At 51.4% G+C, this 27931-nt stretch overlaps 1 protein-coding gene and 1 long non-coding RNA gene across 4 annotated transcripts in view; one reads left to right on the forward strand and one right to left on the reverse strand.

The window, feature by feature from the left end:
* Window positions 1-8335: 8335 nt before the first annotated feature.
* Window positions 8336-27526, reverse strand: LOC142027002 (uncharacterized). Its single transcript, XR_012648977.1, has 3 exons — window positions 27483-27526; window positions 11001-11322; window positions 8336-8711 (listed from the first exon to the last, which is right to left on the reverse strand). It is a non-coding gene; the product is annotated as an uncharacterized LOC142027002 (long non-coding RNA).
* The window catches only part of CNTFR (ciliary neurotrophic factor receptor), a 214230-nt gene continuing 211534 nt past the window's right edge, over window positions 25236-27931 (forward strand). The window contains exon 1 of one of the 3 annotated variants that reach the window (XM_075020556.1): window positions 25236-25253. The gene's annotated coding sequence lies outside the window, so the exon portion shown is untranslated. Of the gene's footprint in view, window positions 25254-26888; window positions 27091-27931 lie in introns of those variants that run through there. The other 2 variants (XM_075020558.1, XM_075020554.1) reach the window with 2 other exon arrangements.

The following is a 27931-nucleotide window of genomic DNA, read 5'->3' on the forward strand; positions in this document are numbered from 1 at the left end:
ATCTTACCATAGCAGAAGATAGCATGGCAGGATCCCTTGAACACCATGGTATAACAAGGCAGGGCCTGCGAGCTGCTGGCTTCCACCAATGATCTGGCTGTGCTAGGGCTTTGCAGGGCTGAACATTTGCTGTGCTCTTGGGACAGGCAGTAGGAGCTGCATGGGCAACCCTCAAGTATGTTTGGAGCCCCTCATTAAATTAATCACATCCTATCCCCAGGGCTGTTAAACAGCCACCCAGTGTATCTCAGGGCAGTAGGGGAAGGCTGTTCCAGGGTTGATTGGGGACTATCTTCCACATGTTGTTGTCTGAAGGAATTACAGGATAAATGAAGGCAGACTCAGTCTGAGCAGGCTTGGCTTGACCCCTCTCCAGGACAGGACTTGACTCTTGGACATGCCTTTAGAGATGACTGATGCCAATCTGCCACACTGACAAGCCAATCCCCAAGGCCTGGTATGCAGTCAGTTTGGAAAGAAGGCTGGTCCCAGGTCTTTGCCAATGCAAGAACATAGTCTATATGTGGCCACGAGACAAGAAGTCCTTTCCAGAGAGGTGTCAAGATGAACAACACAGACAAGATGCTTCTAAGGAAGGCTGGGGTGTACCTCTAGTGCTGTGACCTAACTAGGATGTGTCCTAAGCCTTGTGCCCAACAGCAGTGGTCTCCCTGCCCCAGTATGGCCCACAAAGCACACCCTCCTCCCAGCTGAACCCCATTAAACCATCAATTTCTCAGTTTCCCCTCAATTACCGAGATCAATGACCCCTTAGCTCTGCTTTCCTCCATACATTTCCTGCTTCTTCCAAATGTGGAGCAGTTAATTGCAGTTCACTGCTCATCCTAATGTTTCCTCCCTCACTCACTTTCTCTCTCTCCTGTAATTTACTGGCATTTCCTAAGCACGTTTAGGCTATGTTGGCAGCTGGATTCTGCGATAAGGTTTTTTGACATCTAGTGATTGTTGGTCGATAACATTTCTATCCCATAATGAACAGAGGAGGGGGACAGGGAGGGGAAAAACGGAGAAGGAGTGATCTTCAACAGTTCGGAGATGAGATCATTATCTCTTGGAAATATGGGAAAGGCAGAAGTGAGAGCAGAGAGGCGAGGCTGTCATCACAGCTGAGAACAACCTAATAATCGCCTTTCACAGGGCAGGCATTGCTTGGTACAAACACAGGTGCCCCAGGGTGCTCTCTGTTTTCCTGGCTCCAACCATGGGGCGTCTCAGGGAGGGAGTCTGATCACATTGCAAGGGATGTGGCCAGAGAGGGGGAAATACAGGTCTCACTTTCCCTCCAGCTAGCGGTATCGCTTGCTGTTGGGTCTGCCTGTGTGTTCCTGGGTGCTAGTGGGCTGCCAACCCACTGCTGGGGTCTCCAGGGTGGGGAAGGTAAGCTGGGGGACCACATCTCCCTCTGTCTTCCTTTGTCTTTCAGCTGATCTAATTTAAGACCTTGTCTGCACTGACAAACCTGTGCTTGCAAATTCCAGCCTGAGTTCAGCGTAGGCTGAGGCAACAGGGTGTGAAGCTCCTTGTCCCTAGGCACCATACAAGCAAATCAAGACTGCTAAAAGTCAGGATATGTGTGCTTGGGTTACCAAGACCCAGCTGCCCCTGGCCTGAGATGGTAAGGCTTCAGAGTACTTCACTATGTGATGTGGACTTGCTGTTTCGGGTTTGTCTTGGCTTGGATCTCTGTGCTGCGCTCTGTTTTGCAGGACGGACATGTTCTAAACAGGTTGAATGCACCTAGACGCAAATGATGTCTCTGATAAAGAGGCCAACGTGTTTAGCACAAATGCTCTTGTGTGGGCTGGGGACCATGGACAGGGGGTCATGTTCTGGCTGTGACATGGGCACTTTGTGTGGACTTGGCATGAGGAAGTCCTTCTTTTGTCTTTCAGGCGACAAAGCAATGATGTTTCAGGAAGCTCCTCTGGCCAAGGGCTGCCTATTCCCTGCCTGCCTGGCATGCCGGAGCTTTCTCCTGAGCTCCCTGGCTGATACTTTTCCTCGAATATCAAAGCTAGAAGTGCTTTCCTGACCTTGGGCTTGTGGTATGGGTGTTGTGCTGCTGTGTGAGTCTTCCTGGGCACTGCTCCATGCCTTCAGCACCATGGGGTGTGTGGATTGAAAATTGCAGCAGTAACCTGGACTAGACAGGGAGGTGCTACCCCTCTGGGAAGTGCACAGTGCTTAATGCTCACGTGGAGAAACGGGAGGTGAGACAACACATGGCTCCTGACTCCATGCCCCGTCAGATCTTCAGCTGGAATAAATCAGCTGGGATCTACAGCATGCAGAGATTCACCAGGCAGCTGGGCATCTGCCTGTCACTGGCTAATGGCATTGCAGCCTTTCGCGGTCACAAAACTCGTAATGGAATTAGCAAACAGAGAACTGCTCACTACTAAGGAAGTCTCAGAGCAGCGGATTGCTGGCAGCAGGGAGGATATGCTGGGGAAGCACCGCTACATGCTTGTTCTATCGTATTTGTTTGAGGTGGACACTGCTGGCTGCTGTCAGGGACCTCTGCTGAGCCTCACTATGGCCATACTTATCCACCCTATGACAGTGCCTCCATCTCTACTGACTATGGAGAGGGTTGAGAGCAATGGCACACCTTGTTAAGGAGGCAAGCTGAAATGCAGATGGGGTAAGGCTAGACCTGGGTTTCTTCTACTGCCTGCCAGTCTTTTCATCATTGGGGCCTAAATGGTGCTTATCTCTGCTTCTGCCCATGACCTGTCCCCAGCCCCACCCCAAGTGTCTACCAAAGACCATAAGGATGGTCAGTGAGGGTCAGAACCAGCCTACTCCTTCCAAATCTGCCCTCTGCCACTTCCCACTAGTGAAAATTTTGGAGAGAAGCACAAAAGACAAGGCGCATATGGCCATAGCCTCTCAAGAGGGTGTCTTTGCCCTTAATAGCTCTTGATGGGATTTTTCTTTTTTTTTTTTTTCCAAACATGTTGCTTAGTTGCTTTTGGAAACAGTGAAAACTCTTGTCATCTACAAGATCTGCTGGCAACAAGCTCCACAATTTAAATGCATATTGGGGAAAAAAAGCACCCTTTTGTGTTTATTTGAAGCCCGTTGCCTGGTGAATTCCCTGGATGCTTCTTTGCCCTTGCATTGTAAGCAACAGCAAAGAGAAATACTTCATTTGCTACCTTCTTTAAACCTGTCAGGTTTTTCCCGACATCTCTATTCAGCTTTTCTTCTGACCTGCAGATTCGTAACCGATTTAGTCACTTTGTGTCCAGAGCTGTTCTGTGCCTCTGATTAGTCCTGTCACCTTTCCCTCTGCTGTTTCCAGCTCTGTGTTTTGTCTGAGACAGAGGTCAAGGCCACACGCCGAATCTGAGATGCGGCTTCACCGTGGTCCATGCAACCACACATCCATCTTCTCTATTTGTCTCCTAACAAGGCACAACTTTCTGTTTGCTTCTTTGACTGCTAATGACCAGGAGATTAAGACTGGTAAATCTGTCCACACCAAATCCACTTTCAGTAGGATAATAGCTTATTCTCTGTTGGATACAGCTGTGTGCATCTCTTGGTTTTTCCCCAGCTGCATCCCTTTGCATTTACACGAGCCACACAGAGCCAGCAGAGCTACAGGCTACTCGTTGCAACTTTCCTAACTGCATCAAGTCATGGTATGGAAGCAACAACCTAATTCAGCCACTGAGTTTCTGCACCCCAAAATCAGTCACGGCAAGGTGGCACAGGGCTTGCTTTAGGCTGGTAAAATATTAATGTTTCTGCTGTTTGCTGAGCTGGTTTTTAAGGCTGTCTTAAGACACTCTCTTCTCCCCAAGCCTGCTGCTGGCCCTCCTGGAAGACACAAAGCCTCTGCTTCCTCAACACACCTTTTCTTCCTCTTCCTCCTCTCACTGCTCTTAATTTGGTCCTTCATTTATTGGGTCAAGGAAAGAGAAACATCCCATACATTCTTACCAATCACTCCAGATAAAATTAATGGGATTTCAGGCTGACAGGACTCAGAAAAGTATATTTTATCTGACTGAGAAACGTAACCACATGCCTCAAACTAATGAAGAATTACCTGTTGAGAACCAGAAATGAAGGAGAGGAGCTGCTGGATGCTCTGCTTGGTTGTTAATATCATCCGGCTTTTAAAACCCCTTAGTTATCAGAGACTGCAGATCAGCTTAAAAAAGCTTTGCAAGATCTAAAAAATGGGAAGCATTTGCTCTTTGTTATTTTAGGAATACATTGGCCAGCTTTTCTCCACAACTAGGAAAGCAAAAGACTCTACTCTAGAAACTGAAAAAAACCAGTTGAAATTTCCTGGAAATAGCCCATTTCCACCATGGGGGAGGGCTTCAGAAAAATGAATACCATCAAATAAACTGATTAAATGGCAGGAACTGTGCATTGTCTTTCCATCTGTACAGCTAGCAGGACAGCAAGGAGAGAGGGTTGTAATGCCTGGGGAAGGATGTTTCTGGAGGTGCTTGTGGGGAGGATGCTCCAGGAATGGGACATCTGATTTTTCTGTCCTTCTCAAATGGGAAAAGGAGCTCAAAGGCATTTCTTCATCGTCCTCCCAGCAGAGGGAACTATCGGCCCTTGCTGGAGACAGGTCACTTCGAAGCTGGGAAGTTTTGCAGATCTTCAGGGCACACATACAGGGGTAGCTCCGGTCTGCACTGGGGGGTCACATGTGCTGAGGTGGCAGGAGGTGTTTGCAAGCTCACAGACCTGTTTCATCCTCCAAATTAGAGTCCATGCAGCAGATACCAAGCCCTGCCTGGTCTTGGATAGGGTGATGGGAACTCTTGCTGCCTCTCTTAGTCATCTCCTGCACCAAGATGGTTCTCTTTTCCTCAATACACACACATCCCTGTAAGAAAGCAAAAGGAAAATTGATGCTTTATCTCCCCCCTAGCACAACCCCTGCCTGTTACAAACCCTGCCTGGATTGGCCATTTGATGCCCAAAGCCCACAGTTAGCTTTGCTTTCCTCCCACCACCCAAGGGGCATCATAAGGTGCTGGACAGCTGCACCTATACTATATCCTTATTTTTATTTAAGAGGCATCACAAAAATGCTAAAAGCAAAAATCAACTGAACAGAAGGCAAAATCTATGAGGGAAAAGCTGTATCTAAGGCAGCAAAGTAAAAAAACCCACCAGATTCACTGTTGCCGGAGTACCTTATTTCTGCCCCTTTCCACCTGTGCTGCTTTCAATGGCACTCAATTTTACTATTTTTTATAGGTGCCTAAACCTCATTTAATCCAGGAGGTAGATGCATAAAGAGGACAAATTAAATTTACCCAGATAATCATGAATTTCCCTCTTCCCAGTTTTTGCCTGTTTGACCCTGCAGCCCAAGGAATGTACTTTCAGAGCAGTTTTTATGTGATGCCGCTGTAGCTGTACACGCAGCCAGACATACACACACATGCTGTGGCCACGCTTGCAATGCAGGCGGTGTGCCGGGGCTCTGCTGGGAGGTGAGCGACTCCCAAAGAGCAGATTACACTTCTCTTCACAGGCACGTGAAAACGTTCAGTGCGCTTCAAGCACAAGCAAATGGCTAATGAGAGGAGGAAGCTGGCGTTTTATTGTGCAGTATAATAGAATAGCAGAGCAAAACACAATAAAAGGCAGACAGCCATATCCCCGCAACATAAACCTGGCTGGGCTTTGGAGCACTTGGGGTCTATTACACGAAACTCCATGGCCTGGGGAAGGCAGAGGATTTCAGCTCCATTTACTGACATTAAGCAGGGCTGCTGCTAGCATAGGTTCACCCAGATACAGCCACCTGGCAGGCTCTCCTGCAAGCTGGCTCTCCCTGAGATCTCAAGATGTCTGCCCAGGAGACCTGGATGCTCCCGTAGGTGCCAAAACAGTCATGCCCAGTCCTTCCCAGCCTGGCTGCCTGTTGTGTGGGTTTTTTTATTATGGCTTTCATGCTGCCCCCCCTTTCTGCTTTCCACATCCCCCCACTTGTAGTCCAGCCCCAGCAGCTCAGGGCTCCCCAGATGGCTGGTACAGCCCAAGCCTATGTGTTCTCATGGTGCCGTGGCTGGTGGCTCTGTTTGTTTTGACTTCTTGCCAGTCTGGTTCAGAAGATGCATGAGCTTTTTTAACCAGCAAGTGGCTCTAGGGAGGGGACTAGGGGCTAACATACATGCCCAGAGCCAAGAAACTGGGTTGTCTTCTGTCCTCTGCTTTGATGTCTTGTAATGCATGTCACACAGAAAGGGAGATTGAGAACTCCGCAATTAGGGCTGATTAGTTAGCATTCGCTAGGCATATCTCATTCCTGAGCTGCAGGACCTCTGGGCTCTTTCAGACTGTGCTATTCAGCATCTCCATGAGCAAAACATTTTTCTTTTTTCTTTTCCCAGCCTTGTGTGAGCCTTCCCCTCCTCTGACCATTCCTCCTCCGATGCTGGGCTGCTGATGGACCTTGACATCTCCATCGAAGATGCAGGAGAAGGCAAGTCCCCAGGTGCACACAAGCCGCCAGAGCAGAGGTGACCTGTCCTGGGGAATTTGGGTTTGTTTTAGTGCAGGGACCCAGACTAGGTAGCTGGTCCCCACCCAAAAACCAGCCCTCTGCTCATCTTTGCCAGTATCCTCTAAACCTTTTCCACCTTCATCTCGCTGAAAGACAAGGAACAGAGATGCACCCTGTGCCCCAGGCGGAGGTGTATGTAGTTCTGTCCTGCACCATAATGGCATCAGCAGATGCTTCCTAATAATTCCTGCCTCTTGCTTTGCAGTTTTTATCACCACAATTCACCAAGCTGACATCTCACAGAGGTGTCTGCAGCTCCACGATTTTGTTCCTGTGCAGCAATGCCTTGATCAGAGCAAAGGAAGTGCTCTAAAAACCTAAGGAAGCCTTTTTAATATTCTTCCAGTAGGCTGATGGGGCAGCAAGGGGGACTCCTGACTAACACCTGCTGTATAATATACATAAGTACACCCTGCAGAGCCTGCCCTCTCTTCCTGCCATCTCTCCATTCCCCACAGCCAGGTTTCATGTGGAGAGCAGTGCTCTCTGTAAACTCATCACTGCTCCAGGCTGCTAGCACAAACCTTCCCAGCAGGGCAGAGTTTGAAATCAGTTGATGTTGCTCTTGCATTTTTCCCTCCCTGGGAGCAATGAGTCCTCCACATGGGTCAGCGCACATATGTGGGTGTGCAAGAAGGCAGTGAAACAGGAATTGTGACGCTCACTGTAGGAAGGTGGCTTTCCAGCAGGGCTTCTTGGAGCAAAGAGTCCCACTGGGAAGCAGGAGCCATGCAGGGAAGAGACACCACTGCTCTGCAAGGCAGATGTGGCATATGAAGCCCAGGGAAGAGGGGGTAAATCCTCCCCGCCAGTGCTGTCCTCAGCCACCCTTGTGGTAGCATCTCACCATGTGTTGTCCAGAGCCCGTCTCTGCACCCTTGCTGCCCTGCTGCATGTTGCAGTGTTGTGTTAGAGAAGCACACATGACATCTAAAGGGTGAAAGGCAAAAGATTGGTTTGAAATTATGAAGTCTCCCCCAAAAATCTCATAGCATGGTTGGATGTGCATGTGAGGGTGGAGGTAGGGGTGTGAGAAGAGCCATATGATGGGGTCAGCTCAGGCATTTGCTTGCTGAATTATTTGGGGAGCCAACTGCCCAGAAGACCTGTAGTGAAAGGAAGCAGGAGGTCTTGGAGATGAGGATGAGGGCAGTTCAGATGTGCCCAGATAGGCTATGGCAACTAATAGGTTAATAAGGCAGAGACAAAGTCCTGCCTAAATATAACCACTGTGCTGGAGGGTGGTTAGGCCATGTCCCCAGCAGGTCATTCTGGTCCTGGCCTGACCCAGTCACAGGGACGCGAATAGCCATCTGTGAGTTTTGGTGTGGAAAATATTACTAATTAAAATTAAAAAAAGGAAAGCAAAACATCTGTACTCGGCAGCATCTGTCATTCTTGCTTCTTCAGGGCATTGTGCTTGGAAACTTTAAAACGAAAGGGTATTTTTAGTTTGAAAAAAAATTAAAAGCATAATTTTAAAATTAAAAAAAAAAAACAAAACACAAAACCTTCTTTTTTTTCCCATTGCTGCCTGTGCAGCCACAGAGAAGCTCGTCGCCTGCTGAGGAGCTGAGCATAGGGAAAGAGCAGGCATGCAGGAGGGCAGAGGTGGCAGTCCCATCACTCCACATCGAGACCTTGCTTGCTTCTCCAAAAAGAAGGGATGGCTGAGTGAGGACAAGGTCGGGCTCCAGGGGTGTCTCTGCCCCCCAACCCCCTGATGGTGTCACATGAGTTAACAGCAATGTTTTGTTAATTACGATGGGACTGGCTGGAGGCAGGAGGAAGCAAATTGGGCAACTTTAAGTCTTCCCTGCTGGCACATTGGAAGAAAATAAATAAATAGATATCCATGGCAAGCCAGTGAGAGACAATGTTAATTTAATTTGGTGGAAAAGACCAGGGAAGGCAGAGAAGAAAGCAGCTGGCACCAGAGGAGGGACAGGCATGCAAGTGCTGCACGAGCTCCCTGGGCAGTCACAGCCCCCATGGCCCCAGCTCAACCCCACGGTGCTCCCCTCTGGTTTCTCACTCCATCTCCACATCCCAGCGCCATCCCAGTGCCTGGTCCTCAGCCACCATCCAGCAGTGCCCCTGTCTCAGAGGAACCGTGCACTGTCTCCAGCCTCCAGAGCTGCGGAAAAAAGAAAAGAGAAGCCAAACTCTTGCCTAAGCAACATCCATCTCGCCCAAACATACATGTGCCCTTGCTCTCTTCTCTCCTGCCCTATAGCCCTCACTGCCTGCTGGCAGAAGCTACGCATTTTGGGGATGGAGGGACACATTCCCCAGAGACAGCCCCAGACTCGTTCTGCAGATCAGTTTGATTCCTACAGCATCTGGGTTGAGCTAGCTGGGAAATGGTAAGGCTTTTCTAAAGGACAGAGGAATTGTTTTCGTTTTTTCTAATGAATATTTTCTAGATTTATTTTTTTTTTTTAGCGCATGGTAGAATTACCCTAGGGCTTGCGTGGTTGCCTGCTTTAATGTTGGGAATTTTGCAGTTTTTAATTGGGAACCTGAAAGATTGTGAATGAAGTGAAAATCTTTGTCTGGAGGGCTGGGTCTGCATTAAATACAGAAAGCCTAAGGAGACAGGGCTGGCAGGGAGGTTTGGGCTGCTTTGTAACACCACCAAGAGCTGCAGGATGCTAGCCAAAGAAGCGGGTCTCTGCATTGTCCAGGCTCTACCATACCCCATGGATCTCTCACTTCCAGGGGTTTTATCTGTGGTGGTGGCACTGGCCTTCGAGCGGAGGCTCATCATTTCTCGTCTGCTACCTTGATGGAGGGCAGTCATCCATCCTTTCCACTCAAGGTGAACCTAAAGCTAGGGAGATCCAGGTGGGAAATGCCAGGATTTCTTCAAGGGCCAGGCATGGCACTGGCTTCCCTTCACCCATGGGGCTTTCTTTATTAGGTAGGCTCAAAAGAAATAATTTCTAGGAGCAACCTACAAGGTACAACTGGTTTTCAAACACATTTAGGTGTCCACGTGCGCATTGGAGTCCAAGTGCCAGTGTGGAGAACCCCGGACAGATGTTCCTTCCTGAGAGCAGATGCTTCCATCTTCTGAAGCACAGTGGAGAGCATGGGGACCTGAACAGATGTCACCTACCCTGTTGCCTTCCCAGTAGCAACATGCCTTTGCCCTGTGTCCTGTCCATCATCCATGCCATAGCTGTCTTTGCAACTAATGGGCAGACAAGGGCTCTGGAATAACAATGTGGTATCTTGGGAGTTGGTATCTCAACCATTATTCCCCCCAAAAGACAAACAGAGAAGAGACCTATGCCACCAGGACTCTGGGGTGCTGTGCCATTGCTGCCCTGTCGCAAGATGCAATTTGCCTCTCTAAATCAGCAGGGAAATAAAGATGATAATTCAAGGCACGGGTGATGGAGGGGTGAGGGGAGAATGCAGGGCAATCTGTGACTTCAGAAGTCTTTGTGCTTCCCAGACAGATGGCACTTGGCAGAGGCTGCTGTCGTACTGCTCGTGCTTGAAGCCTGGCTCGCTTTTCTGGGAGCGGACAACCCACGGATGGAAAGTCATAAATGCTCCCAGCCCCAAACTCTCCCTGATATCAACCCAGAGCTCTGCCCAGAGATTGGGGATACAGGAACTGTGCTGCATTTTGGGCAGCAATCACTGGTTTGTTATTGTAGGGTCACTTGGGAGCACATTGAGCAAGGGCAAGGCAACATCGGCAGGGACACATGGCAAGTGCTGCAGGGGAAGGGCACGAGTTGTTTAGTCCCTATTTCTCAACAACTCACATGGAGGGGAGCTGCCGTTCAGAGCGTTTAGGGATTTTGATTATTTTCTGGAGTGTTTTCAGCTCTGCCTGGCCAAGGAGCCAGGGTGTGCCAGGCGTGCGCGGGCACGCGCGTGTGCACGGGGAGAGCCCCCATGCATGTGAAGCCGGGGAGCCGTTGCAGGGACAGGAGCGTAGCCTCGCGTTGCCTCAGCTGCAGCCCATTAGCTGACCATGCTCTCTGCTCCTAAATCATTTCCTGAAGGGATTTTTTTCAAACCAGAAAGAAAAAATTCCCCCTCAAGACGGTTGGGGGGGGGCGGGGGGGGGGGGGGAATGGTGAAAAGTTCAAACCCAGCCTTGTGCCCCAGAGTGGCTTTCGTGCCCGGCTCCATGTGCCAGGAGCCTTGCCCGGGTGTGCAAAAGGTAATGCCGAGCACCGGCAAACCCTCCCGTCCGCGGGGGTGGGAGCCCAGGGACCCAGACTGAAGCTTTTGTCTTTTTTTTTTTTTTTCCTGCTTGTGACTTTTTAGCAGTCCTTAGGGGACATTCCAAGTATGTGGCCAGGCATGGAGATAGTTTAAAACACATTAAGTTCACGGACAAGGTGTCATTAGGGCTTCTTTGGAGGGGGAGAGAGGGAGGAATTATTTGAAGTTCATTTACCCAGAGGGAGTGCTCTCTGAAGAGGAATGGTTTCGGGGCACGGCGGGCCTGTTTCAGGGTTTTTGCTCTTCCTGTGACTTCGAGGAGCTGTTTCTTTTGAAGACATCAGTTCTTACGGTGCAGGACAGGACTGGGAACAGAAAGCATCAAGAGTATTTTGCCTGCTTTGCCTTTAAAGTCGGTCTCCCCAGACTGTCTAGGAGAGCGGGTCGGAGCACCAGAGTCCTGTTTCGTGGGAAATATTGACCTCTTTGTTGTTGTTGTTCCAAATAGGAATAAAAAATGTAAATTTCTGGTCAAGCAAACATTCCTCAGGGCTGTTCTGGAAAATTGAAATGACACTTTTTCAGCATTTTTGTTACATTAAAATTCAGCATGCAAATTGGGTGTGTGATATATATTACATAACATATTGTGAGCAAGTCGCAATAGAATATGAAGTATAAATCTAAACTTCAAATTGAATGGTTTCCCCTAAATATGTTACCAGAATGATACCTTTCTGGCAAAAGGTTTGGATTCTACTGAAACAGCTTCTTCTCCTTTTGTTTTGGAAAACTTGCCTGTTGCAAATAAATCTGAGCCGTCCGCAGGCATTGTCCCAAGCCAAGCCTGCCCTTCTTCAGAGCCATCTTTCCATCAGGGCCATCTCCTCCTCCTCCTTCCACCGCTCCCTGTTTAGATTTCGGAAGAGCTTCCTTGTAGCAGGGGCTGCATTTTTACCTGGTCTGCTGGGCTCTGGGTTCATCTTGATACTGGTCACCCACTTTCTGGAGGAGGCAGGAGAAAATTGGCCTGCCCTGGAAGAGTTTCTCTGTTTTTTCCCTGTAATGCGTCTGCAATAAGTCCCGTGATAGAGCTGTTTGGGTTTTTTTTTCTTTTCTTTTGATGCTGTTGTCCATTTGAGGAGTAATGCAAGAGAGCTTTATTTAAGCCCTCCCAAGCAGAAATGCTACATCAGTGCATGTACTGAAGGGTGTTCTGGGTACAGAGGAAGATGAGGAAGTTGAGGAAGATGAGGAAGATGAGGTAAGCCTGGGCTGACAGTCACCGGTGGTGCAGGAAAGGCTGGTGGAAGCCTGGTGGACTTGGCAAGAGCTGATTCTTGGCCATTTGGCAAGCTGGGGATCCATCCAACCTCCCAGCAAGTGAGCCCTTGGTCTGCCCTGAGAGGTTGGGGCATGAGGCACCAGCTCAGCAGGATTTGCCTGGGGATCTCACTTCCACGAGCCCATCTGGATTTTGTCATCATAAAAAAAAAAAAAAAAAAAAAGTGAAAATTGTCCTGCTTCCTTCAAGATGGGATACGGGCTTGTTTGGGCTGTAAGCCACCGAGATTGATGAATCTGCCTGCAAGACTTTATTCGTGCACCTCCCGGGCTGGAGCGATATAACCCAGCCGCGGCTCAGCATGCCTTGCCAGTGCTGGAGGTGGATCGTGTGTGGGGACAAGGACACGGCCCGGGAAGGGCTCTGCTGGTCTGCACCGGGAGGACCAAGCTGGGCTGACGCCAGGCTGGGTGCTGTGCTGGTTGGTGCACCTGGCTGGGGCTCAGCAGCAATTCCTCGTGTCTGTGCCACTCAGTCACTGCGTGGTCTGGGGCACATCCTGCACCCAGGCCTGCCTCGCTTCTCCACATCTGAGACGGGAAAGCAGTTTCTCCCTGGCCTTGTTCAGGAATGACTCTGGATTAAGGAATTCCACAGAGACTCATGTCTGTTCCCACCATTTTGAATCAGCCCTGCGTGAGAAGGAAAGAGCAGGGCTTGTCTGCGAGACACCAGCAGGTTGTGCTTGCTGCTGTCTCTGGGCAGAGCTGGCCAGCGGCCAGCACAAGCCACCGAGGCACATACAGCAAGGTCCTGATGAGGTGGTAGCATCGCCAACACCCGGCGCAGCACTGGACTGAGCACAGGGCTGGCACACGGCAGGCTGGTCTGCCCCATAGTGATATCTGGCGCTGCAAATAGCCCTGGAACATGTGGAAACTCAGCAGGAGACAGGGATGGACTGTTTTGCTCTGGAGCTAATCACAGGCGAAGGAGAGCAGACCTGGAGTGACTTCTGAGGTTTCCACGTGAGTACTTTCCCCAGCACTTCAAGAAGGGAAAAAGCAGCTTTTGAAGGTACAGTTAACTTCATATTCACTGCACATGAGACCGACCATAACTGCTGCAAATCTGCCCCAGGCTCAGGAGGTACATAAACCTGAGCATGACAGGCTGGTTCTGCGCTTCGCCCTGCATTTCAGTGAGTCTGGGGCAATGGGATTCTATGGGAAAGGGGCTTAGTGTAGGCTGCAGAATGGAGCTGAAGCCCAGATACTACTGGGCAGCTGCAGGGCTTGAGAGGTGCCCCAATGAGGGAAGGAGCCCTCCAGCTTCCCCAAAACCTCTCCCTCCTGTCCATCACCCCACTGGTGACCAGACAGCGCATGAGGAAGGGCTACAAGTGTTTCTAGCTGTCTTTTTAAATTCACAAAGGAATTGAGAAAAGCAGGGTTACCTACGTATGTAGTTGCGGGATGGTTTGGGCAGGTATATTTTTTAATGACAATCTCTCCGGTGAAGGCTGCAGGAGAAATTCTGTCCATAGCCTGGGTTTTTTGGCCTCCCTAAAGAAGCCACCAGATTGGTAGTTTAAATCTGGGGCAGGGTGAAATGTCCCTACAAATTGAGGGACATTTGGAATTGAGTGGGGCAGGACCCGAGCCCCAGCTCTGCAGGAAGGAGAGGAGATAACACCGCTCCAGGAGGGCACTGATTTAAAAATAAAAACTCGCAATGTTTAAAAATGTCTTTGTAACAATAAAGAAGAAGGCAGGAGGGGTGTGGGGTCTGGGATCAAACTGGCTGTGATCAAAGCCTCACCTAAAAAGCTGTTACCTGCGAAATGATGCTTTGATGATGTGTTGCCGGTATACCAACAGGCAGGGCACCCGTGGAGCAGGCATCACCCCCAGCTCTGCAGCATCTGCACTGCAACTGTGGTGGTGGTGGTGAGGCAAACCATGCCATGGAAAAGACCGTTCAATCCCAGGCTGGTTGGTGCCCAAAGTGTAGAAACAGGCCTCTCCATCTGGTCTTCCTCCCAATGTGCCAGGGCAGACCAAGCAGGTATGAAGATGCAGACCTCACATGGTGCCTATAGGAAATATAGGCTATAGGAAATCCCTGCCAGTCTGCTTTTGCTGCAGCCAGCCTCTCTGGGACAGAGGCTATCAGGAGAAGGGGAATGACTTTAATTAAACTCCATCCGTTTCTAAAGTGGGATGGTTAAAATTGTTCCCCGATCTCTGCACAGCGCAACCCAGGGAGAGCATCTGCTCTGAAGGGCTTACTTTGAAACCATGGGGTGAGACACAGTGGGTGGAGGCAGAGGACCAACAGGTAGCCAGGAGGTAGCTGTGAATAATGCAACAAGAAACTACCTGCACACGTAGGAAGAAGGTGGCAGTGGTTTCATTGCTGTGACAATTGAAGCACCTAGCCAAAACCAGAGTTTAAGGGAAATTCAACTACCATCAGACTAACTAGCATAGTTGGAAAAAAGCAACTGTTTTTGGAGCACGCCAGACCTTTTCCAGGTCTCAAATACAAGGAGCAAACTTCAAAGGAAAATGCAAATGGGGAAGCATGGCTGGCAGTTTAATTGGACTTGTTAATAAGCTAGATGGTTGGAGTGAAGAAGTAGCTGATACCTGCAGCATAGGGGAGAGCCTGTCCCCTGCCTCACTGAGCTAATGATGCAGAGGCACAGGCAGCTCACCAGATTGCACCAGATTTATTTAAAAAAAATAGAATAAAATCAGGCAAATTACCCATTCACCTGCTAAGTTCAGGCAGCGGGTCTCCTGGGGACAGGGTCTGCCTGGTTTTGCTGGTGCAGCTCTCATCCCCACTGGGTGCCAGGGGCATGGCTTAGGTACAGGGGAAAGCGCTGCACCCCAAGAAGCTTCAGAGCTGAGCTGGGCTGGGATGAGCACTCTGATGGGTGGCCTCACTGGGCTTCACAGACACATCAAAGGTGACCCGAGATGGGAATTTTTCATTCTACTGAAATCTCTGATTTTTCTCCAGCGGAGGCATCACCAGAGACCTCACTGAGCTGTTGCTTTGGGGGAAACGTGCTGCAGGAAATCAGGAAACCACCCTGCTCACTAAGAGACCATTTGGGGATCACAGCCCCAGGGCTGCTGCTTGGGAGCTAAAGAGGGATTTGTGCCTGGCACCACTGAACAGAAATAGGCAAGTCTGCACCCACGGTGGGAGAACAGGAACGGGCAGCTGTAAAACCCGGCAACACCTGCTCCAGAGGGGGACTTATGTTCAAAAGCTCAAGTCCTGAAAAGCCTGACAGTCTCATTTTCACATTTTTGGTCACTACAGAAGAAAACTTGCAGCTTTCCCAGCCTAAAGCACTCTGCTTTAACTTTCTGAACTCATCCCAAGAGATTGTAGCTGGGTAAGCATCTCCTTGGAGCTAGACATTGCTTTGAGGGTATTTCCCTTCAGGAGCCCAATGCTTGTTCTGAGTCCTTCTCCTGCCTATGGGGCTGCATCTTCCAGTGTCTCCCTGGGTCACCGGGAAGCTTGTCTGGAGCAGTCTGTGCTGCACTGTGAAGAATGAGGCTTTTGGGGGGAAACTCTGCCATAGGAAATGTTAATTCACTGGCTCTAGGAAATGCAATCCCTTGTGGGACCACGCTGGTAGATTTACAACTCCTCATCCCTTTTGCACAGCAAGAAACATTGCAAGACAACATCTTGCCAACCTTGAGATGCAAATCTCTGGCATTTCTGGAGGTAGCAGAGGGCAGAGCTTCGCGCTGGGACTGTGGTAGCAGCAGCAGTGTGTGACTGGCAGGAACTGATTTGAATAATTGGGTGTCACGTCTCTATTTTTCTTTCAGTTTAGCTACATGTGCAATTAATTAAAATAATAACCTAAACGGTCTCCTGCTGGGGTTGTGTTTGCTGCTCTGCTTCAGTCAGCCATCAGCACTGCTGAAAGAGTTTTATCGAGAGCTGCTGCTTGCTGAGACAAGCTTGAGCAGAGAAAGGCTCTCCCAGCAGAAAGACTTTTAATGCTTGTGGTGTCTGTGCTCTTCCCACCCATGTTGTCTGGGTGGTGGATAGACAATAAATAGGGCTTTAATGTATCACTTCCCACATCCTCTGCTTGCCCTGTGCTTTGCCTGGCATAGAGAATTGCCTCATCCATGTCATGGGAGATGCGGTCCTTGTCCTGCATCCAAGGCAGATTGGTAGTGCTGCAGAAGGGCTCATGGGGGGTGCTTTGAAATCAGGATCCCCCAGGTGTAAGCACAGGATAGCCCTGCATATATCTGATGATGGAGACAAGGTAGAGGAACACAAGAGCTGTGCTGCTGAGAGGTGCCGCAGGACCAGCCCATAGAGTGTCAATGCGCCCAAGACTCCAGGCACTGAAGTTTTCCTGGAAGTGTCATCTCCTCCTCCTTGAATTAACTATTTCTGCCAGCTCATCGCATGTGTAGCTGCCTCCAGACCCCATCTGCACCATGTTGCTGCCTGTTTCCAGCTGCATTCCCTTCCTCACCTCTGCTCTGCAGCCCAAGGCTGGCAGATGCCCTCAGCAGCCTTTGCAAGAGGAGAAAGCTCTGGTCCACGAGGAAACCATCAGAGGACCTTCATTCATTCACAGTCCTCCCTAAGCAAAGGCCAAGATTTTGGTGCATGCTGTGCTGACCACATCCCTTGCAAGATGGTGGTGCAGCCTGTGCTGTCTGCTACCATACTGCAGATCTCTGTGGAAGAAATGAAATTACTTGGGGAACTGTGCTCCCGCTTGTCACACTCCTCCCAAACACCCTTTATCTGCAAGCACATGGTGCTATAGTGGCAGCAGGACCATACTTTAAAAAATGGGGATGCTTACATCCAAAGCCTTTTCATGTTGCCACGTTCATTGCTGGTACAAGAAACATTGTTCCCTTGCAGCTGAGTGCATTCATATCTCATCTTGCTCCTTTTTCCAGTTCTTTTTCTTGCCTGGCTGATTCCCTGTCAGCAGCCAAGACTAATCTATCGCTGGCATTCCTCTCCCTCCCTGCTTTAGTTTTAAGGTTGTTTGGGATACAGGGTATTGACATGGTTGTGATCATGGTGCTAACCAGCCCCACAATCCCTGCCTGCTTCTGGCAGTGCTGACATAGGGTTTGGGGGCAAGCTGCCAGGCAGAGCTGCCTGTCCCAAGATGGCCCTTTTCATCTGGCTTTGCTTGAAAAAGGCTGAAGCAGCCTGAACTAGATGGGTGAAAGAAGACAATGTTAGAGATTAAAGCGCCTGGCTGGCAGGAATAAGATGATAAACTTGTCCAGAAGAAATTGAATTGGGATTTAACTGAATGGGAAAGCAACTGAAATTCAAAGGTTTTTTGCTTAAACCAACTGACCGAAGCAGAGGTCCCAAGCCTTTAAACAGTATTCATAAACTTAAAGGCCAGCGAGGACCATTCTGATCATCTGGTCTGACTTCTTGTTTGGTGCAAACCTGGTCCCTCCTGCCAGCCTGAGGACTCCTGCATCACGCACAGGACTTTTGTACCTCTTTTAGGAAAACAGCCTGTATTGATACAGAGAGGTCAAGAGAATGGCAAGTCTCCCATGCTTTTCTGTGGTCCATAAGTGGAGGTTAAGCTGACTTATAAAGTCCTTGAATAAAAGGATGCCTCGTGCTTGCCCCAGAGATAGTGAGGACCCACTTCTGCACCCACTTCTGGGCGCAGGGCTCCCAAATCATGAAGGATATGCCAGGAGGAAAAGCCAAAACACTGAGCCAGAAGAGAAGGGGAGGGAATCCAAGACCTTGATCTTCACTGCTTGGCAAAATGCTCTCACCCCTCTCCTCTCAGACCATTACCTGAAAATAAGAGTTGATGTGCTTTTGTTTCCATCCCTACCTTAATTAGCACTGTGGGGACAGCCATCAGTACCCAGCACACCTCGCCCAGAGCCCTGACATCCACAGAGGTCTCTAAGTACAGCTGTGGTCTACAGGTGAGGTCACAGCAATTATTTATCACTTATTACTGTAGCAAGTGACATGGCAGGAGCTGTTACAACCCATGTACCAGGGCTGCGGTATATTCATAGCATGGGCTTCAAATGGTGCTGGTGGGGGGGGGGGTAGGTGTGCGAAGGCATCTTTTCTCTGGCCCCAACAGGATCCAAATATTTGGGAGGCGCTAAGCAGCAATGAAAGGCAAAGTCCTAAATTGCAGTTTGCTCCCTGGCCAACTCAGAGGTAGCAGGAGCTTGTGGGAAGAATCCAGCCCATGGGATACACATATGGGACGTTGCTGACCTGGGCACAGACAGAGCTGAGCAGGACCACTGGTGGGGACAAGTTGGGATCTGGCACACTGAAGTCTGGGCTGTCCCAGCCCCACAAGGAAATTTGGTTGCTTCTCTGTTCCCTGATCTCTCCTCTTGCCTCTGTCTTCCTTATCTGACGGGCTGTGTATCCTTGAGCGAAGACTAGAGACTAGCCTTACCAGCTGGCTCGTGGGTACCTTCTACCCCCTCTTCTCTCTCCACAGATGTTCCAGGGCCAGTTCACAACAGAAGCCAGGTCCTGTGCTGAGTACACCTCTGCTGCAGCAGCCACTGCAGGTCTCAGATGAAAGCCCCCACACTCCTAAGTTCAAGTACACACTCCCAGAAGCAAAACTGGTGCTCAAACCCATCGATGGAGCAAAGGCCACTTGTAGGGGTGGAAACTAGTGCTTCTGAACTCTTCTCCTCCTCCATATGACTGCTGCTCTCCCAGGAGTGCCTGCAGAGCCCAGAGCCCACTGCTTGATACTCTGCAGACACAGGAGAAGTACAAGCCCTTGGTTCTCCACATAGCTGCAAGAACAGGCAAATGACAGGGGAAGGATGTAGGGACAGCACACGGCCACCCTCAGAGCTTCTCATTTACACCATGCTGCAATGTCCAGCATTACTCTTCCCTTTCTGTCCAGGCATCAGATTTAGCAAGGGTCTCTGTCACGCTACATGTCAGAGAAAGCTTGTCTCATTCAGAGGCCCCTCATACGAGGCATCTCTTATATTAATGCAGGAAAAGGTCTGAGAAAACTGGGGGTTGGGGGTTGTTTGTTTGTTTGTTTTCCTTGCAAGCTCAGCCCCTCGGTGCTCAGCCTCCCCCTGGCAGGCTGGGGGAAGCAGCCCAGGCTGAGCATTGCCCTCCCGAAATAGGCGCCCACCCTCGCCCCCCACAGCCGCTCGGCAAGCGCAGAGCATCCTCCGGCGGTCCCCGAGCAGGCCCTGCCGGGAGATGGCACTGCAAGCAAGGAGAATTATGCCGCGGCACACCGAGGGTGGCAGGAGTTGCCGAAGCAAAAGAGTCCTTTTATTTGTATTTTCTCCTCCTTCCCCTGAGACCTGCTGGAAAAATTCTCCTCTTGTCACCTGTGATGGCTGCATCCTCTCCGCTTATTAGCATTTCTTTCGTGCCAAGCGAAGCTTGCTGCTAACGAGGCAGTGGGCGCGCAAGAGATGGCTGGAAAGAGCTGGCATATCTCTATCAGCATCCGAGCAAAGAGGGATGGAGGGGGGAAAAGTCTGTTCCTGTCCTTAGGGGATGAAGGCAGCCCTCTCCATGCAGGGGGTCTGCAGCCTCAGACCCCGCCTCGAACCCTCTGGAGCATCAGTATTTCAACTGCAGCTTCCTCCAGTTCCAAAATTACCCAAAACTTCCATGGGAACTTTTTTTCAGTTCAAACAATAACCTGTGCAAGTATAATGAATTTCCCCCCTCTAGGTGGGAAGTTTTGCTAAAGTGGCTGTCAAGGAATCAAAATTTACAGCACCTGAAGTTTTGCTAACTCTCTGTTTTGCATCGAGGTACTGGGGGAGGTGCAGACTTTCTTGTTTCTCATGAGAGCTTGAATCTCCACCTGGACAAAACTGAGAAATTTCAGCAGCCTTTTGTGATGCCAACCCAATTATCCAAGGAAATTTCATGGGCTTTTCCACACCCTGCCAGATTTTTCAACACCTTGCAGGAAGTCACAGCTGAACAGTTCTGGTTGGGATAGTTTTGTGTTTCAGGGAGAATAGCTGGACCATTAGGTCTTCTCAGCAGATGATAGTTACTGAATGCTCCCAGGACCAGTGTTTCTGCTCCCCAGCAGTGTATTGTCCCAGGCAGCAAGGTGTTCCCAAAACAGGTGATATCACACAAACCCAGTGAGAAGACACCCATCAATTCTCTTGTGAAAACAGATGTGTTTGGGCTCAGATAAAAGAGTCCACGCTGAAGCTGTTTGAGACCATTGGGGGGGGGGGGGAAGATGTTTTTCAGTTGGAAATTCTCAAAACTGAAGTTTTGAGAACAGGAACGTGTTGGTGCCCTTCCTGCTCTGGGGCGATGATAAAAAGCAATTATACAAATTGTCTTAATGTCCCATTCTGGCATTTTTGCAAAGAAAGGGTCTGCTTCTCATTTTTTGAGCAGGACCCAAATTAATTTATAACTGAAAAAAAAAGCAGTGTTAAAGGGTCACAACTGAAACATTTCAACATGGGGTAAGCAGGCAGGTGTGCTTAACGCCCTGTGATTTTGCCAGGTTGTGGGAGAGGAAAGCAAACATTTGTCCAGTTTGGTCCTAGCAGCAGTGAGGCTGAAGGAAGGGATGGCTGGGACATGGCTAATGAAGGAGAGGACATGGAGGAAGATGGCAGAGGGTGCAGGAGCAGCAATAAGGGGGGGCTATATCTCCTTTGCTGTATAAGGGCTATACGGTGCATAGCTGTGTCCATACTGTCTTCATTAGTGACTACAGGAGCCACTTATCCTCATGGTACAGACATGCCCCACGTAGAGGCACCAAGGAGCTATGGGGTGTCGATGGGTGTTAGCCCACAAGGGTTTCACTTGCTTGATTGAGCTTCGGGGCTTATAGGAGTTTACCCTCAAGGCTGAGGAGGACAAACCCAGCAAATCATTACAAGAAATGCATCTTTGAAAGGTTAATACTCATTGAGAGCCAAATAGTGGGGGGCATAGGAATGGAGGCGGTGGTGGCATCTCTTTCCAGGCATCATATCTGGGATGGTGATTTCCCACTGTGGCACTCCACCCCGAATGCAGCAAACAGGATCTCATGAGGGCTGCTGGCAGAGATGGGTAGCTCCCCCTCCTCTCTTCCCCTGCTTCCCCGCACCCAGCACTGATGTTTCCCAGGTGTTTCTGACTTGCAGAGTTTGAAACTGAGTCACCTTTGATTTTTCCTGACATTTCCCAGAATTTTTTTAACTGCAATATTATATCTACCCCAAATGTGGGTTTCTGGGGGAATCATGCTTTTCAGTTAAAGGCAAAAAGAAAGTGAAACAGAATTAATCTCCCCCCCCTTAAAAAAAAAAAATCTTTTGAAAATCGTGGGGGCAGGGGTTTGCAAATACCTCACCAAAAGACATTCAAAAAGCAGCTCTTTCACTTTTTTCTTTTAAACCCAACCTTTTCATGCTAAAAAACTTCAAACTGCTCTAATCCCTGGCTTCTGCTTTCTATGCAAGGAAGATGATTCCTGATAGAAGCCAGTCCCGCAACCAGAGCAAGGAGCCATGCTGCAGCAGATGCTGGCCTGCCTCAAGGTGTTAATCCGCACAGAGATCATGGGGGACAAACCAGCCATGCCAGTATGGGCCACAGATTGGGATGTGCTCACACATGGCTAGTGACTGGAAGGGTTTTGCGTCAGGGGTTCCCAATCGAAGCAAAAGCCATAACCATCAGGACATCCTTGCTTTTTCAATGGCAATGAAGGCACCTCTGCCATATGTAAAAGACTGCAGACCCTATGGTGGTTCGGGTGCAGTCCTGGTGCAGGAGCGGCTGGAGGCAGGATGCCTGGGTCCCCTCCTGAAGATGCGCACTAGCCTGTGTGTGTTCCTCGTGCCAGCCACTTCCCTCTGGACACCTCTGTGGTGCCCAATCCTGACAGTGGGACAGCACGGGCCCACCCCTGTAAGATGTCCTGATCCATGGCGGGAAAAACACCCCACATGGCAAAACCACAGGATCTTGGTGCTAATTTCCCAGTTCCAGGAGCGTTGCAACACCTATCCTTTAATTCAGGATATTCAAGAAACAGTGATGCAAAACATGATTGCTGTAAGGTCTTGATGCTTGCCTGAGGTTATATGGGGTTGTGCTTGTGGCACCAAGGGAAAAAAGCGCTGGGGAAACCTTTTCCAGACCCCTCTCTCCTGTTGTTCCTTGCTCAGAAAGACATATGCGAAAATGTATTTTAAATATGGCTTTCATTCCACGCTGAGCCTCTTCCGAGTGAGGAGCTGGCAGCAGTGGGCCACGTGCTGAGTGGGTGATGGGATGGACGTTATTTATAACAGGTGTCAGGCGGTACTTTGTCATCGAAATCTTACCCGGCAGTAGCAGCGAGGGGTCTCGCCATATGCCAATCTCTGTTTTCCAGGAGCAGTTTGATAACAGCATGCACCGAACTTGACATCCTTGCTGCACATGGAAACTTACTCACATTATTTTAGCTGACTGGTGGGACCTCGTTCCTTCTGCACTCCTCTGCATCCCAAATCATGCTAATCACGCACATCCAAGCCATTTGATGCCCGTGATGAGGGTTGGATCCAAGGACGTGGTTTTCTCCCACGCAAACCTTTGCACGCACATATGGCCACACCACACTCTGTCCAGGCTCTGGGAGGTCCCCACGGCCTTTCCTTGCTCACACCTTGCTGTGTGCATGCACACAGACGCTCACCACCATCAGCATTCCCAGGCAAATGGGTAACAGGCTGGAAGGATACAGCCAAGTCCTGTACTTACTATCTCCACCTTTGTCTTTCACACGCACCTCCTGCCATTCCCCACTATCTACACAGGAAGAAGTTTGGCAAATGTAATAAAGACAAGGTGAAGTTTTACATAAATAATCTCTCTTGCCATGAGTCCTGAGGAATTTTAATCAGTCCAGGAGTACCGGCAGACTTCCCTTTGCCTGCAATCTTTTCATGATCTTGCTTTCCCCTCTTGTTCCTCGTGGGGAGCATTTGCTGAGAAGATGATTAAATCGGGCTGGTAAAAAGCTCGTCGGCTCCATAGCTCCCATCTTTTCCTGCTTCTTTGCAAGATCATTTGTACTTTTTTCTGGGCTGTGGCATGCCAGGTCAGCTGCTTTCTTTGCCTACCCTGTACGTTTCCTCACCATTGTTGTGGGGTTTTCCCCCCCCCGGAGAATCTCTTTTGTGCAAAGGCGAGAGACAAGGCTCCTAGCTCAGCCTGCTGTGTTGTTGTTTGCCTGAAGTCCAGCAGGAATTCAAGGAATGGTTCCCCACGTCTCCCATTCACCTTGCTCCTGCCGGTAGCAAGGGGTCGGGCAGGGGGCGGATATTTTGGGGAAGCCGTGAGCGAGGAGTGCAGTCTTAGGGGCTGATGTGAACTCAGGGATTTTGGAGGACTGAAACTCGTCTGCGTGTTGCCTGCCAGTAGTTCAGTGTAGGAATTTGGGCATTTTACTTTGAACAAATGATTCACCAGTAATCATTCAATCAGCTCTCCCGATGGTTGGATAATCTGTGAGTGTGAGTAATTTAGTCAGATGTTTGCCATGAAGTATCAAATAAACAGCTTGGAAAGACACTGGCTCAGACTCTTGCCTTATATATACTCAGTTTTGGGGTACAACCAGGCAAATGCTGTCCCCTGAGCTTTGGCCCCAGATGTCCAAGGGATCTGTGTTTCTTTACAGCTGTTCAAGTCCAGCCCCAAAAGTTCAGGATCTGACCATGGCTCAGCTTTGTCATACTCTCGCCATGCAGCTGTGGAGCATCCGCTCTCCTGCTTGGGGTACCACTGCTGCTGGAGGCAAGTGGGCAGCATGCAATGGGGTAGAGCGATGTTTTTGGTGACAGTCGCCTGGTTGCACATCCATGTACAGGCTTGTGATGAGCCCCTTGCTTTATCTGATTGGCTCCCATTGGGATACAGTGGATGGGAAAAGCAGCCCACAGTGATGGCCTGATCCTGGCTTGTAAGCTAGCGGTGAATCATTTCCTTGGGTCCAGCTCTCCTCCTGGACCTATTGGTGCTGCGGCATCTTTCCATCCCTGTCCCCGTGAAACCACCTGCTTTCCTGACATGTTTCCCCGTGGCATCTGAGAGCTGCTGCTTCAAGCAACTGACACAGCCTTTAGTCCTTCTTTTTCAGCCCTGATCCTGGCTGACAGCAGGGCTGGAGGGATGAAGAGTAAGAAAAAAGGGTTGGGATTTTCTTTCCTCTTCTTCCATTTCATGACTATTTCCATCTGGTCCAGAGTTTCTGGGCAGGAGGGTCTTTCTGCAGCTCTGCTGCAACCTGCTGAACAGCCTTGGACACATCCCCTTTCTGCCCTTAGTTTTCCATCCTGTTTTTTCAGGATCTGCTATTATCTACCACAAACGCCCCCAGAGCCCCAACATGTTCGTTATTCTTCATGGACAAAACCAGTAACAATAAACAGATAATTTATTGTGGACCTCTGTCTGAGACAAAACATCATTATTTCCATCCAATTAATAGTGGCTTTTAGTAACATCAATGAAAAACTAGACGAAACCTGGCTTCCACCCAGCCCCCTTCCTCCGCCTGTGTGACACTGTCTGTGTGAGGCCAGGGCTGCAGGGAGAGGTGGTATCTTTAATTTGATCAACATACATCTAGTTGGAAGAAAACAGATCGGCTTTTGTAGGTTTGCCTAAAGATAACCTTCTCTTTTTTTTTTTTTTTAAACTTTTACAGGAAGATCAGGAAGAAAGTGTTGTTGTTGTTGTTGTTACTACTGTTGTTTTCTGCAGCCCAGGAGAAGTCCTGGGATGCCAGGGAAAGTGGGAACATGCCAATAGGAGTATTTCTCCCAAGTCCTCTCTGCAGAGTTTTCTCGCATGTGTTGTTTCCTGAGTCACGGGGATTTGTGCTGGGAACGCTCAGATATCTGGAAGCTGAAACAGCCCTTACTGCCGACCCGAATGCTGATGTCCAGGGAGCAGCACCCCAGCCTTTCCACAGCCCCTGGGGTGGGGGCCAGGGCAGAGGACTCCCATAACGACTTGTAGGGCTCTGCAGGGCTCCCCAACAAGCCCCCATCAGCACCGGTCTCTGCCCCTCCCTGGCAACTAGCCCCTGGCAAGTGAGCAGGCTGCTTCTCCACGGGCACTTGTCTCTTCCAGGCTGGGGAAACAGAGGTATTTATCTGTACGCTGGCAGCCAAGTGGGGGATGTGGCTCGGAAGGGCTATTCCTCGCAGACCCCCCCACCCCATGGCACCCCGCAGCCAGTGTCACCATGGTGCCAATCAGCCTTTCCCCAGTTCAACCCCCTGGGTGTTTGCAATTGCCTGTGCTGGCAGCGGGAGCTGGGGGGAGGTAGGAGCCCTCCGAGGATGCCTTCTCCTCGGCCTCTTGCCCACCCTGCCCTTCCTCACCCCGAGGCTGCTCGGTTGTCCTTGCTCACCCTTCCCTTTGGCTCCTGCTCGTTTGGCCTCGCTGCCGCTTTAATTTTAGCAATTCCTTGGAAAGAGTCATTTTCCATAACTCAGCTCGCAGCGAAGCCCTCTGCCTGCCAGCTCTGCCTTCTCACACGTGTTGCTGGCGTGCCCCAGCAGCACACGCCTGCACCTGCCCGGCCAGGCCTGCCTGTCCCAGCCTTTTGCACACCAATGCCTCACACCCGGCTCCCGTCCACCCCTTGGCACCTTTCGTCCCGGCGCTCCCGAATTCCATCGTGCCACGGCTGGAGCGGCCATCCCTTCGGCTTCTGCCTTGTCCGGAGTCGTCGTGCATGGCACAAGAGGATACCTGTCCTCTTTGCCCTGCAGACCCCCCCCACGTGTGCGACAGCTCACCGTCTTTACCTCCGATGGGAAACGGGGTGACCCCGCACGCCGTGGGGGGACCCCACGGCCACGGGTGTGCAACGGATGGGCAGGGTGGGCTTAGTTCGGCACGCGCCAGGGGGTTGCACTCGAGTGGGAAAGGTGGGTGCACGTGTGGGCAGGCGGCCTTGCCTGCGCATCGGTCGTGCAAGAGGGTGTGCGAGCAGAGTCTCTCGTGCGCGCTGCGCGTTCAGTTCAGTGTGCGCAGTGTGTGTGTGTGTGTGAGAGGGGCACGCGCAGTGCTTTCATTTCGGTCTGCATCTGCGTGCGGCGCTTTCGTTGTGCACTCTGGAGAGGGTGCTTGTGCAAGGGGGTGTGGCACTCACAAGCGGGGTGTGTTTGTGTGTGTGTGTGTGAGGGTGTGCGTGCAACTGTTAGCGTGCTGCCTTCGTTTGGGTCTGCATCTCTCGATGGGGGGGAGGCTGGGGGGGCAGCGTGCGGAGGGTGCACTTGTGCGAGGCGGCGTGTGCGTGCGGGCCAGGCGTGAGCGTGCACGTGCACGCAGTGGGGCTGCGAGCGTGCTGCCTTCGCTCGGGTCTGCACCTCGGGGGAGGTGGGGGGGAGTTGGGGCTTGCCCCCTGCCCGTGCACACGCAGGGACTTGTGCTGTGTGCGGCGGGGTGCGCGCGCGTGTGGCTCACGGCGCTTTCACGAGTGTGCTCCGCCGTGCGCATCTGCGCGGGGGGTGGGTGTGTGCGTGTGTGTGTGTGCGTGAGTGTGTGCGCGCGTGTGCGCGCGTGTGCTCTGCCTCCCTCCGGCTCAGCATCCGCGGGGAGGGAGAGGCTGCGTGTCCGCAGGGGCGTGGGCCAGGGCGCGCGTGGTCGGCGGCGGCCGCGCGTGGGGGGTGGTGGTGGTGGGGGTGTGCGTGGGGGGGGGTGGGTGGGTGCGTGTGTGTGTGCGCGCGCGCGCGTGTGTGTGTGTGCGTGCGTGGGGCGGGCGCGCGCGGCGGGGCCGGGAGCGCGTCCGCGGCGCTGTGCCGGGGGGTGCGGGCTGAGCTCATCGCTGGCTCCCCGGCGCTCCTTACCAGTGGCTTCTGCGGTCACATGGGTTATGTGCTGGAGTTTAAAAGAGCTTATAGCCCCCGAGCCGGTGTAGAAGCAGCCGGTGGTTGCATGGGGTAACGCCGGGAGCGGCGGCGAGGAGGGCGCCGTGAGTACCGGGCGGCCGGGGCCGGAGGGCGGTGCGGGGTGTCCGTCCCCCCCCACACCACCACCTCCACGACCACCACCACCCGCGGGACGGGGGGAGGCGGCGGGCGGGTGGGCGCGGGGGTCAGCGGAGGCCAGACCCGGTGCCCGCCGCTGAACCTCCGCTGCCTTTCTGGGAGGCGAACACGGGGAGGGGAGGGCGGGGGGGAGATCGGGAACGCTTGCTTCCCCCCCCCCCCCCTCCCCGCGCCTGGTGTTCCCTCCCGCCCCGCAGCCGCGCACCTTTCCCCGGCGCGCCCACGCGTGTCCGCGCCCCGCCGTGGGCCGCTCGTCCGCCCCCCGCGCCGCCGGGGCAGGGGCGAAGCCCGTGAGGAAACAATTTGGGCAACTTACTTTCCTGCTCCGCCGTGCGTCTGTGTCCGCCCTGCGCCCCGGCCGGGCGTTCCCGGCGGGGGACGGATATTTGGGGAGGGGACAGGGGGTTGGAGCGGGCCCGCACCCCCCCGGGGCAGCGGGTCGGCGGCGGGAAGGCACGTCGGGACCCCCCACCCGAGCGGGGAAGGCATCGCGGCCGCTGGGAACGGCATCAGGTTGAAGGCTGGGAAGGGATGAGCTCTCCTGCCTGCTGCATTGCATGAGCAGGGCTGGAGCCGAGGTTGCGGGGTGGCTCTTTGTAAACCGGAGCCCCTGGATTTCCTGGGCGGGAGAGCAGACTTTTTCTTCGTTTCTCCAAAAGGCGCAACCTGCTCTTTCTCCTGCTGTGGCAGTGCTGATTTTTTTTTTTTTTTCTCTTTTTTGAGGGGGTGGTGTGATTTTATAAGAAAAGCGTCTGGATGGCGCTT

This window comes from Buteo buteo, chromosome Z (genome assembly GCF_964188355.1).
Source record: "Buteo buteo chromosome Z, bButBut1.hap1.1, whole genome shotgun sequence".
Classification (NCBI taxonomy): domain Eukaryota; kingdom Metazoa; phylum Chordata; class Aves; order Accipitriformes; family Accipitridae; genus Buteo; species Buteo buteo.